This window comes from Mus caroli, chromosome 9 (assembly GCF_900094665.2).
Source record: "Mus caroli chromosome 9, CAROLI_EIJ_v1.1, whole genome shotgun sequence".
NCBI lineage: Eukaryota > Metazoa > Chordata > Mammalia > Rodentia > Muridae > Mus > Mus caroli.
The window spans coordinates 22322757-22336059 of NC_034578.1; positions in this window are offsets into that span (position 1 = coordinate 22322757).

A 13303-nucleotide genomic window follows, 5' to 3' on the forward strand; every position below is an offset into this window, starting at 1 on the left:
CCAGCCTGGTCTACAAAGTGAGTGCCAGGACAGCCAGGGCTACACAGAGAAACCCTGTCTCGAAAAACCAAAAAAAAAAAAAAAAAAAAAAGATAGACATCACAGATGGTACATGAAGAGGTTTTTCCCTAAAAGAGTTCATATAGATAACAAAGTTTGCATTATTTGTACATGTATTTAAAATCAGTGCAGGTTGGACTGCTACTGCCTTTTACTCCACAATATATTCAATGGTGTGTTTGGACACTGAGTGATTGTTAAAGTATTATTAAGAGCTATTAGGGCAGAGAGATAAGTCAGAATGTTTGTAGAGGGAAATATGTGTAGCCATGGTGCTGAGTTTTGAAGATATACCTGAAAACTACTTGCCTCGTTGTCATGGTTTAGATATGGTTTAGTATACCCGATAAGGGTGCACATATTGAAACTTAATTCCTGTGTGTGGTAGTAAGAGGGTATGAATTTCATATACTTTGCTCTGTGGTATTTAAGAGATGATTAGGATTAGACAAACTCATTAGGGTAGAGTGTGCAATCTGATCCTGTGTCTTCCATAAAAAGAAGAACACAGACAAGCACACCCTTATCTAGCCCTGCCAGATGATTCTCTGCACCATCAGTGAACTCTGCCAGCAAGAAGGCTATCAACAGAAACAGTCATCAATCTCACACTAAAATCATGAAACCAAATAAATATCTAATCACTATAGCTTACTCAATCTGAGGTAACCTGTGATTAACATCAAGCAACAGACCATCACACTAACCATTACAACAATGTCCAAGGTCACCTATTCCAAGCCTCTTCAGTTCTCTGTCTTTAGTCTGCAACCAGTCTTCTACTGAGCAATGCCTACTCTCAAGCTTACTTCTTTGCTTCTGTGATTCTATTGCTGATGAGATGTGAATCTGCTCTGTAACTATCACTTCCCTGGGTTCCTTTGGTTGACTTCTCCCTGAAGCTTGAGACAGTTGGTGAAACAGTCTTGGCATCAGAATTAACAGATTCTTAAAGGAAGATATTAAGTTGGCTAAGACTTCCCATTTCTGGGCCAATACATCACACTTCTATAGCCAAGAACTCTTCTTGACAGTGAAGATTGTACTTTGTGGTGGTATCTGGAAGCCTTGCATATCAAAAATGCACAGGAGGGAGGAGAGCTAGTACCCTGACCTCCACATGACATAGCAGAACTTTAGCCTGGCTTCAGATATAAAGTCAGCAAACCTGACAGCTCACATAGTGCTCTGGTTGCCAGGAAAGGGTAATTAAACCAGGAGAAACCCAAGAGTGAGGGGCAAGGAAAAACAGCTGTTCTCAGTTTTTCGGTATACCACGCTTAAACAAGACCTGATGGTTCTATTCTAAGATAAGGTCCTGGAGCATATAGAGGTCACATCACTGGCACAAGCTCATGTATGGCTAGACCATGTCTGAGATTGTTAGAGGCTGAGAGGGGAGAAAGGCTAAAGCCTACTGCTATGGTGCCAGACACAGCTGTGTGTTTAGAAGATTGGGGATAGGAGGTACCTAACTACCTGTAACCCCTGGCCCTGGAAAAAGGCTCCTCCAAGACTGTGAGCAGGTGACGTACAGCTGGACGATACAGTGTAATCTGTGTGGATGGTAGCTTCTGTTTGCCTTTATACTTATTTTATCTGGAAAAATACACACATACGTAACAGTAGAGAAAATAGGAAAACTCTCATGTACTCATCTCCCAACTTTAAAATTGTCTACTTACATTTATCTTATTTCATCCACCTACCTTCTTTATCTTTCCACCCTATAGATTGTAAGGGAAGTCATGGGTGTTATGATTTTATAAGAAAGTAGTTCTTTACATAGTTTATGAGCTCTAGTAGGTGTCGGCTTTGACAATTCCATACATGTGCATAATGCATTATAGCTACTGTCATGGATCACACCAGGGCATACATTGTTCTTATTTTTTTTAGTAAACAAGTAATTCTAGCCAAAAACTTCAATCTTAAAATTATAACTAGCAAAAAAATCATAACAATCCAACTAATATTTGATTTATAGTTTAATGTCTTGACTTTCTCAAGAAAAAGAAAAAAGTCTGCCCCAGAACTTCTTAAGCTGCCATGTTTTTAAATGGGGTCCATACAAGGCTTATACTTTGTCATTATTGCTTTATTATGCCATCTGTTTTGTGTCTTTAGAGTTTACCAGAGTCTAGATTTAGCTAGGTAGAATACCTAACTTCACAGTCACCAAGGTATTCAGGTAGAAAGAGATGCTGGCTCACTGGTTAGCTATACTGTTTCATAGAAAACATCATGGTCCTGACATGTTGTATCTATTTTACCAAGAAGGAGGTCCAATGTGTTTTCTAAATGAATAATATAAAGTAATGGCAAATTCAGGACATAGATCCTAACAATGGCCATGATACCATATTGACTATTTATCAAATTATCAATCTGACATCAGCAATTTGCTAAATGTTTACTATTATGACCTAAAATTCCTTCAAAACACCACAGCTACAATGAAGACTGAAGATTGATCAATTGATTTGAATTTTCTGATTATAGAGACTTGGAAGGTTACATATTCAGAGCCCCAGTAATGTTGGGTGGTCTTTATATTTTCAATACAGCTACTTATCACCTACCTCTGTGTCTGACTTACTATAATTTCTGATATTTGGGATTCATTAACTTAGAAAACCATTAGCCTCACTAATCCAGAAGCTAGGAGTGGTGTCAGATAGCATCCGAAGCCTATATCACAGTTTTATTCACTTTCCTGTAACCTAATGCCCCCACCAGTGTATTTAATGAATGTAATGATTTATGGTTTTCTTTTGTTCTGTAACTATACCAAATTTGTGTAACCTCCCTACAGTGAAATATGGCAGGAAAGCTTGAATCTGTATTTCCAAGCCACCATCAATATTTGGCTCAGAATAAATGATCTTTTAATCATTTTGAAGAGAGGGTTATGCTTTATATGAACACCACAATGCTTTAGCTCAATTTTCATTTTAAGGAGGAAGAAGATGATCAGTATAGACTAAATAAGTGAGCCCTTAAACTTCAAGACACACAGCTAAGTAAAATGCTAGAATTTGAACTTCTAATGGTTTCATAGCTGCGGCTCTTTGTTTCTGTCTCCCTGTGTGGTATTTAACTGAGTGGTGAGAAGGTTATCCATACAGTCTGATGAACAGAGAGTAGATAAAAAGGAAGATTTTGCTAAGAAATCTAGAGAGAGAGAGTCTCACAGCTGTGCTCTGATAGATACAACAGGAAATTTGATATGGTCTCTGTAGCAATGTTGTTCTGAAGACTGAAGCTGTTTTAAGGAATATCTGGTGCCTGCATGCATGCAGGCAGGCATGCATGTGTATGTGTTTGCAGACATACTGAGTTCATCTAGTATAGGGTCTAAAGGTGTTGCCTTGCCTATCCTATTTTATGCCATATATTCTCAGATTCTGGTGCTATTGCTTATTCACCAAGCCATGCTAGGATATATCAATATTCCTCCTACCATCTGCCAACCATGGTCATCATGGGGGTTCATGCTGGTCCCAAAACTTGTTTCACTCTGTAGAAACAAGCAGTCCATAACTCAGCTCATTTGTGATCTCATCAAAATAATAAACAACATTGCATATCTGCCAAGAAAATCTGATTTTGACTTAGTGATTTGGCCCAGTATCCATAGCATTGTAGCTAGAATGGACAAACAGAACTCACAGTGGGAAAGATCATATTTTCTAACTACTAAAATAGATGGGAACCCTCATCATGTTCTCAAATAGTTATTGATCTTATGGCATGCTCTTCAAGAAAAATTATCAGAAGAACAGGAAATGTGTCTAATTTTTATCACTAACCTCATAATGGTCATTTAAAAATCTTTGAATTTCTTGCTTCTATGTGGAGAGAACTGTAGAAATCACGGAGTCACACTTATAGGACATCTCAGATGTGCCACACCATGCTAAGAATGGGGCAGGGTAAAAGAGTATGATGTTCAGTCACATTTGGAGGTACACATGAGGTATTTGGGGGAAATTTAAATAAGACACATAAAACTAGAATAAAGGTCAGTACCACACCGACAAGTCAATGCTCTTAGAGACCTGGAAATGCTGAGTCCTTCTTTCAATACAGTTCCTGGTAGAGACAGGAAGGTGCAAGGGTGAAACACCCCCTATCCTTGCAAGGATCAAAATGATTTAAGAAAGAAAAACACATATCGCTGAATCTTTGAATGTCAGGTTTTCCTCTACACTGGGTGAGAGAGAGAGAGAGAGAGAGAGAGAGAGAGAGAGAGAGAGAGAGAGAGAGAGAGAGAGAGCAAAAATCAACAATGGAAACACTCTGAAGTCAGCAAGCATTCCAGGGAATGCAGTATTCAAAATGGAAGTGGCAGGAGACTCTGGAAGCTTCACCTTTGAATTAGTTGTGTGAGTGTGAGAACATAGCAGCAAAGAATAACTAGAAAATTAGATTCTTAGAAGAAAGAGCCTTCTGCCATTCTGTCATTCAAGGACCAGTAGGCGACAAGAACACTGAAGGAATTGTGTTAGGTGCCCAAAAGTCTGCTGATCCACTCTCAGCCCAAAGAGCTCCTTCTATTAAACTTTTCCCATTATCACCAGCCCTGTCCACTAGTCAACTTCAGAGAGGGGACCAGAAAACTCTAGGAACAGTTATTTGCAGGAGAAACCAGACTGTACAGCTCGGTACCTGCTGGTAGAACTAGAGCCTCCCACACCCTGAGCCTACAATGGTTTTCTCCAGTTGGTTGCTTGACATGTCAATGCAGGGGCCATCCTTTTAGGAAACATCTGAAGAGAACTTTCATTTTCCTAGACAGTCTGGAATATCTGTTCCAATGTCACAAATGAGCCTGGGCTTCCTTAGTTTGCAACCAAGGGGTGGTGTTGACCAAAGGTAACCACAGGATAAATGACAGACTTACACAGCTTTTACTAAAGGGACTCACAGTAACATTATTTTGTCAATGACAGTGACAGTGAGACTTATCTAGGCCTCTAGGTTTCAGCTCTCACTCCCATACTGTGTGTGAGCTTCACAATTAACCTGTGAAATGTGGTTGTCATGGTATCTCCAGGTCCTAGAAAAAGAGGGTGACTACCCAGCCAGGTTCTCCCTCAGGATGTTCTGGGGGTAGTTCTGGAACAGTCCACAGAAAAGGCTTTTGGGACACAGTGAAAATTTTCCTAAAATCTAGGCTGCAGTAAAGTCATTCATAGTTCTGGAACATGGTCTAGAGCAATAGAGAGTAATTATGTCAGGACTGGAGAGTTAGAAATAGCAACTTTCCCTAAGTATCTATAAAACTCTTATGTAAGTCAAATGTCATCTAAGGTCACCTGCACTAATCCCCTAGCTGGACTGGCCAGAATCATGGTACATGGGAGTGCTATGTCCCAATGTCCTCTCTGAACTTAAAATTAATTGCCAGAGAAGGGTGCCCATGGAACAATTTCTACTCCCCCTTGACCCTCAGCTCCATCTTCTATATTGGTTACCATGTCACTAGCGGTATCTGTGAAAGCTCATGACTATTCAAGGTCATGTTCATTCAAAATCATGTGGCAATGACTCTGCTTCTCCATGAGCCATGAAGAAACAAGGGCTCCACATCTTCATCTAACCATGATCATGAGCTCTCTTTACAAAGTTATACTAGGTCACAAATACCAGGTAGAGATACCAGATAGGGTGCCAGGAGTTAGTGTGAAGTAAATGCAGTGATGTCATCCAGAGGGTTGTCTATTCAGTGTGGGATGTATGAGTCCAAAGTGAGAAGCCACTTAGGCTCCATTCCTGGGTCCCAGAAGTTCTGACAAACTCGTATCATCAGACAGGAAGCTTGAGTGTTAATAAGATCTATGCTTACCTTAAGTCTCATGGATTTATGCAAATATATTTCTTACACTCAGACTCTTATTCAAGAAAGGTTGAATCTTGAAACAATTTTGCATCTGAAGCCTCCTCTAAGTGTCAAGGTTTGGAGACTCCATTAAATAATCAGCACATTTGAGGAGAGGAGTCATAAGCCATCTATGAATGGAGCTGTGAATAGGAATCACACCCAATCAGACCATGCAATCAGCAGGTTCTGTTCCAACAGAAGCAGAGAAAGGAGAAACATGATTCCAGAAAGTGTCTAGGGGCAGAGACACTTGACTCAGACTGCTACTCCTTCAGAAGGAGGGCAATAGGACAATATGGATGGGTGCCTGAGAGAAGCCAGAGAAGTTATTTATGGGATACTGAGTTTGTTCCAGCACCACACAGAAACCACCATAATCAGCATGTTGGAGAGCATTGTGCCAACCTCTAGAACATCACCTTCCTGACCCCCCATGGAGAGTCATGGAATCACAATTGCCCCCTTGGTGAATGCATTGTTGATGAAACCAAAGTAAAGATGCTCAAATGTGAGCCATAATGTCCACACACCAATAGACACATGTATTTCAGGCATACTACAGGAATGCTCCCATGTTTATTCATTTTACCACTGTGTTTTAATAGTAATTAACACTTATTGATTCTATATGGAAAATGCCTCTTATCCTGTCAGTTTGCCTCCTGTTGTCATTCAGTTCTTGTATAAGAACTCACTGATAGGCTCACAGATAGGTATTTATTGCATACATCCATCTGTGCCTGGTTGTTGAGAAAGATGGAATGGGGGGACTGGAAGGAACATCGAGATAGAGTTGATTTTCCATTTGCCTCTGTCTTAAGCCCTTTCTTTTCTAAAGTAATGTCACTATGTAAAACTAATCTCCATGCTCTAAAAATACCTGTCTATACCTGTATGTTTCTTTGTGGGATTGGCCTTGTGCATCATTCTTCTGTTCTCTTGTCCGTGTTCTGGACTCATATGGAGATAAAGATGGCTGTGGCCTTATCTTTTTATCCATGACTGCATGTATATTCACTATCCCATGAGAAGCTTTGTAAATATCAGCTGAATTAATGAACAAGGGGGTTTCTGAACCAATAACTCTGATCAAAAGCAGATAAAGATAGTTAGGAATTAGTAGGCCAATTGTTTTTCTAAATAAATTTGAAAATCATCTTTGTTCTGTAATAAGAGAAAATCATGTCATCACTTCTTGGTATTTACCCAAAGGAGCTGAATGCTTACAGATCTACTAGAAATATATGTATAGATATTCAACAGCTGCTTTATTTCTTCAGTCAGTAAGTAAAGGGGTGAATAAACTGTGAAATGTGAAGACAAAGGGATGGCATTAAATAAGAAGCAATTCCACAAGAAGCCAGGAAATGTCCTTAAAGAAGCTTAAACACACAAGGCTAAGTGATAGAAGCCAGGATGCAAGGTTACATGAGGTCGGGCTCCAATTCTTTGACATTCTAGAAAAGGCAAAACTATGAGATAGCAATGTGCTCAGTTGTTGTCAGGTGTCTTAGAACAGTGAAACTACTTTGTATGGTCATATATTCAGATATATGTCCTCATGATTTCCTCAAATGCATAAAATATACAGAAGTAGGAGCAAACCATAACACAGACTTGATGATAAAAGAAGCAGATTATTAAAATAGTTTATTTTCAAACAATATTAACAGATTTTTTAGCAATTGCTGTCTTCTACAGTTTACTAAGTTCTTATGTGGTTATGTGGTTAGCATGTGGCAGGGATGTCTTTGTACAGCTTCTTAACTATGTTTCTATTGTTGTGATAAAATGCCATTACCAAAAGCAACTGTTGAGTGTTTCAGTTCACAATTGTAGTCCAGCATGAAGATTACTCAAGGCAGGCACTGAAGCAGAGGCCATGAATGAGTGCTGCTTATTGGCTTGCTCTCTGTAGTCTGCTGGTCAAGCTTTCTTATATCATCCAGGGCCCTCTCCCCAGGGGTGATATCACCCACAGTGATCTGGACGCTTCCACATCAATCATTAATCAAAGTAGTGCCCCCAGAGACTTGGCTACAGGTCAATCACACAGAAGCACTCTCAATGAAGAGTCTCTCTTCCAAGATATGTCTAGATTTGAGTCAAGTTGACAAAAACCAGCCAGCACATGAAGTGATTTAGTCATGAGGGACAATCCTTAAAAAGGACCCAAAGAAACTCCTCACTGATGCCATCAAATGAAGATACAGCAAGAAGATGGCACTAACAAAAAGACCCTCACTAGATACTCACCGATGCCATGAAATGAAGATACAGCAAGAAGATGGCACTAACAAAAAGACCCTCACTAGATACTCACTGATGCCATGAAATGAAGATACAGCAAGAAGATGGCACTAACTTTAAAAAGACTCTCACTAGATACTGCATCTCCTGTAACACTTGACAGAGTAGCAGGGGAACCATGTTTTCTTGATATAGTGGTGGTGAGAAGATCATCTAACATAAAATCTCTGGGAAAAAAATTTAAGGACACAGAGTATTATTAATACTAGACTATTATGCTGGTTATGTACACACCCTTTTCATCTTTCATAACTGAGGCTTTACATTTATTTAAAAAAATATCTCAGGCTGGAGAGATGGCTCAACGGTTGGGAGCACTGACTGCTCTTCCAGAGGTCCTGAGTTCAATTCCCAGCAATCACATGGTGGCTCACAACCATCTGTAATGGGATCTGATGCCCTCTTCTGGTGTGTCTGAAGACAGTGTACTCATATACATGGAATAAATAAATAAATCTTTTTTAAAAATCCCATGTTTCCCTCTTGCAACCCCTAAGCCGTCACCATACCTTTTTTCTGTGAATATGTCTGCTTTAGGTGCCTCCTGTGTAAGCTTATGCAATATCTGACCTTTTGTGTCTGGCTTACTGGCACCTCTGAAATTCTTCAAAATACAGGATTTTCTTCTAAGACTGAGGAGTATCCATTGTGTGAGTATGTGTGTGTATGTGTGTATATATGTGTGAATGTACATGTATAGTGTACATCTGTATACATACATCTCATTTCCTTACATGGTTGTTCACTACTAGGGATTTAGATTGCTTTCACATCTCTGTTAAGGACATTAACTGAGTGAACATGGGAACATAGATATCATTCAGATCCTGATTCTAAATTTTTGGATAGACATCCAAAAGCAGAATTACTGGATCATCTGGTAGTTCTTTTTTCTTCAGAAATATCTACACTATTTTTTACAAAGTCTGAACTACTATACATTTCTGCCAAGTCTGTAAAGGTTCATACTTCTTCTTGGTCTCCCTGACACTTGCCTTTTGTGTATTTGTTTGATTTGAGGTTTTGCAATGACTACTGTGATCCTCACAGGAATGACAAGAAATCTCTCTGTAGCTTTGCTTTGCATTTTCCCAATGAACAGGACAGAGCATCTCTTCTCACAGCTGTTGGAGGAAGGTCTATTTAAATGCTTTGCTCATTTTTCAGTCAATTTATTGAGAGTGGAAGTAACAGGGCTATGGGATTTGAAAATGAGAGCTAGAGAATGATGGGCTCGCCTTTGTGGAGAAAGCTGGCAAAGCCTGGGCTGTTGCTGCACACACCATGCTGACTCTTCTCTGCCCATTTGCAAGGCCCAGACAGCCTGCAACCCTTTGTGATTGAAAAGAAAAAGGAAACTATTTCCAAAGACCTTCTTAACTCAGCATCAGCAATACAGAAAAGCACTCCTGCACAATGAAACAGAATAGAATAAACATGTAGGAGGGCAGTGATGTTTCAATAAAAACATACTTATCTTCAAACAGCGCCTACAGTCAAATGCTTGAGATGGAGACACTTTGTGCATGAGCCCTGAGCCAGCAGCTTGTGAAATCAGTTCTAAGTCCTTTTCCAGGACATGATCTTCTGGAGAGCTACAGTATTAAAGAAGGCAAGTCTCGGTGGAGCCCACCAAGGTGACTATCACTCTAGTAAGTGCCAGGCTATCCTGAATCTTCTATGTCCTGAGTTCTTCTTGCTTGAGAGTAGTATGTGGATATTAAATGGTAGGTATAAAGGCCATATAATACTTTTCACACACACAAAAATCAAAATTTAATGAAACTTTGTGTTAATATCAAACAGTACAGATTTGCAGTCTTGCTTGTGTGTGTGTGTGTGTTCATTTGTTTGACTGAATGTAACAAGGTCTCTTCTTTTTCAGTCCAACCTAGTGTCAAACACACTTTGTAACCCAGGCTGGCCTCCTGATTTTCCTGCCTCATTCTAAGTGCTAGAATGTCAGGTATGGGCCCATGGTGGTCTTGAGTCACTGTCTCCCAAGTTACTGTTACTGCTCCATAATTTACAGGTCACTGTAAAGAGTCCCCATCATTCCACCATCTTTGGGAGAGAAATGTTTTAATGTGTTGGTGATGCAGCTTCCAGTGGACAGTGTGCAGTTTGCACCTTGAAAGGACTAGTTGTGTTTTTTTTTTCACAGTGTAAACACCATGTCTTTCCAAGAGGACACAAAATGAAAATAATTACCAGTGCCAGATGAAACAGACCTGATGTTAAAATATTTTTATTAATTTAATGACTAAGGAACAAGCACATAGAAGCTGGCTAGAAGAAAAATAGCCAAACAGAATCTATTGATGAATATTCGGGAAATAACTGAAGGTTGGCATGGTCAATGAAGGTGTAGGATGTCTATGTAGAGGCTGGGTCTCGGGAGTCCTGGAAAAGACATACAAGTGTATCTAAACCAACACAAAGATGTTCGACTCCTGAATGACACCAAGTTCACTTGTCCAATCAGCTTACCCCATATGGTGTGTACCAATTTGCATTATTATGTCATTCTCTTAATTGCTCTCTGAAGCTAAGTGGAGGTTTATTGTTCAGAAATTATGCTTAAATGCCCTGTGGACAAGGGAAAGGGAATTTCTGACAGGTGTGAGCCCTCTGCTGTTCAGGGTCTTTTTGGTCAGAGCTTTATTTTCTTCCATACTGAGCATCACAACAACCAACTGTTCTTGCTCTAGACATTTTGACTTAAAAGAAAAATACTAATGATCTTCATCTCTATAAAGAATATTAACGAGGCAGACAGATAATAAAGCATGTTTATTGCCATCTTATACAAATACAATGTAAACTCTGCTTATATATCTATATCTGACAATAGCATAAATCCAGATTTGGGCAAATTGGATTTCATGTGTTAATGTCATATCACCAAAAACAGAAAGTGTCACCTGCCAAACATACCACATATCTCCTACACAGCTCCCATATGTATGAAGCATTGAGCTTTCTTACCTGTTACACTGAAGCCCTCACCAGTGAAAGGTGTTTTTTGTTTTTAAAAGGTTTTAGTTTCTCATTAACCTGCAGAATCACTTAATGAGATTCTTGACTTAGAATTGGAAGCTGACAGCTCCTTTCGACACAGGCTCACAAGCTGCCTGACATTGTTGTCTGTGTGTTTTCTGCTGGCAAGTCCTATTCACCATAAGTAGAACAAGGAGAATTTCCTTTTCTCGTTTAGGAGTAGCCTGTAATGGATGAGAAGAGAAAAATTAGAGGAAGACAGCAAAAAGAAACGCATGTTTCTTCCCTGAAACTACTTAGAGATGGTAGAAGAGACCCAAGCCCGTGGACAGAACCTGCTGAAGCAGCTGATGTTACATTCATGGTTAAGAAATGTCACTTAAAGTGACCAACATCATCATTGCACATAAGATTTTTTGGTTTAAAATAGTTTCACATAAAAACAGAAGCCTGGTTCATCACAATTTCTTCAATTATTTACTAAATTATTTATTTATGCTTTAGAAGGATTTTTTTCCCCTGAGAAAGATAGATTAACCTCCTGGTGGTGTCTGCTGCACTTTGGAGTGGGAGAAAAGGGCACGTCCTACATGGAACTCGAGGAACCAATTCAGAATGCAGAGGACCAGACAGGAGCAAATGCATGGATACAAAGGGACTAGCAGGGATCTAGAACAAAATCCCATCTTTACAAGCCTATGGGGCTACCTGCGCTGGCCGCTGGGCCTGGTGGCAGCACATCCATCACAGTGCTCCATTTTACCACTTCATATAGGAAGGACATTGTAAGACCTTTAGCCCAGAAAATGCTGGAAAAGCACAGAACACCTGAAAACATTATATTGTATCATGGGGGAAAGTCATTGTTTGAATATTATCTTTTGAATATTTAATATGAACTAGGTTTAATATCTCCTTAAATAGAACTATTATACTTATATTCTTTTTAAAGTTCTTACATTGGTTAGTGTAAGAATACACCATGACATACACCACCTCATACACTATGAGATGCAAACATGTCTGATAGATTTTTAAACATTGTGCAAAAGAATAGAAAAAAATCATCTCTTCCTCACGAAGATTGCTTAATTAATTCTGATATTGACTTTTCCTTGTCAATATGGCTAGACTCATTGTAAATATGTGTTTGCTGGAACACATATTTAAATCAGCTAGATTATATAAATTCAAATAAATATACACCTTCATGATTTTTATTTGCACAGTTTCATTACCTGTGCGTGGCATCTGCTATTATAGACTGTATTAGTGTAGGTCATTCATATCTGGAATGAATATGCCTCAGGCTATTCTCTTTACATGCCCCAGCTATAGCATCCATGGTCCTGTTTGACTGGAGGCCAGAGGGGCCAATCATCATAGGAACAGGCAGCTTTCTGCTCTGCTGGCCTTGTACATCCTGGCCACAACTTGGCAATATGCCTATAGCCACATCTCTGGGACCAGGCAAAACCTAACATGCACAACAAAGCTTCATTTTCCAATCAGTTATAGATGATTCTGGTTTAAATAACATGCAGAATAATTCAGTAGCTCTTAGTAATTTTTTTTTTTTAGGAAACCTCACTGATTTTTTTTCCACATTGCTTCTGAAGTGAATCCACTGGAATAAACATTATCCTTTTTCTAAATTACCTATGCTCTAGAGTTCAGGGATACTGCATCTTTCATGGGAACGTGAAGAACTTGGAAAGCCAGAAACAGCAGGCCTGCTATGTGAACATTTGAGGGGATGAGGATGAAATGTGAGTCCTTAAACCTGAAACCATCTGAATGAGAGACACTTCTGTGGCTTTGCCATGATTGTGCTGTTGTAACTGCACTTAAACTATGTGCTCCAGGCTGTCGAGCTTAGTCTTCAGGAACAGCATCTTGGACCTTAAACTGCCTAAGTTCTTACCATCTGTGTTTCTGAAAACCCTCAAAGCACATCACTTTGGAGGGAACTTTCAGGATCACGGATTCTCAAGAAACCTCAAGATTTTGGTTAAGAACCAATGAGATCTTGAACAATATCAGATG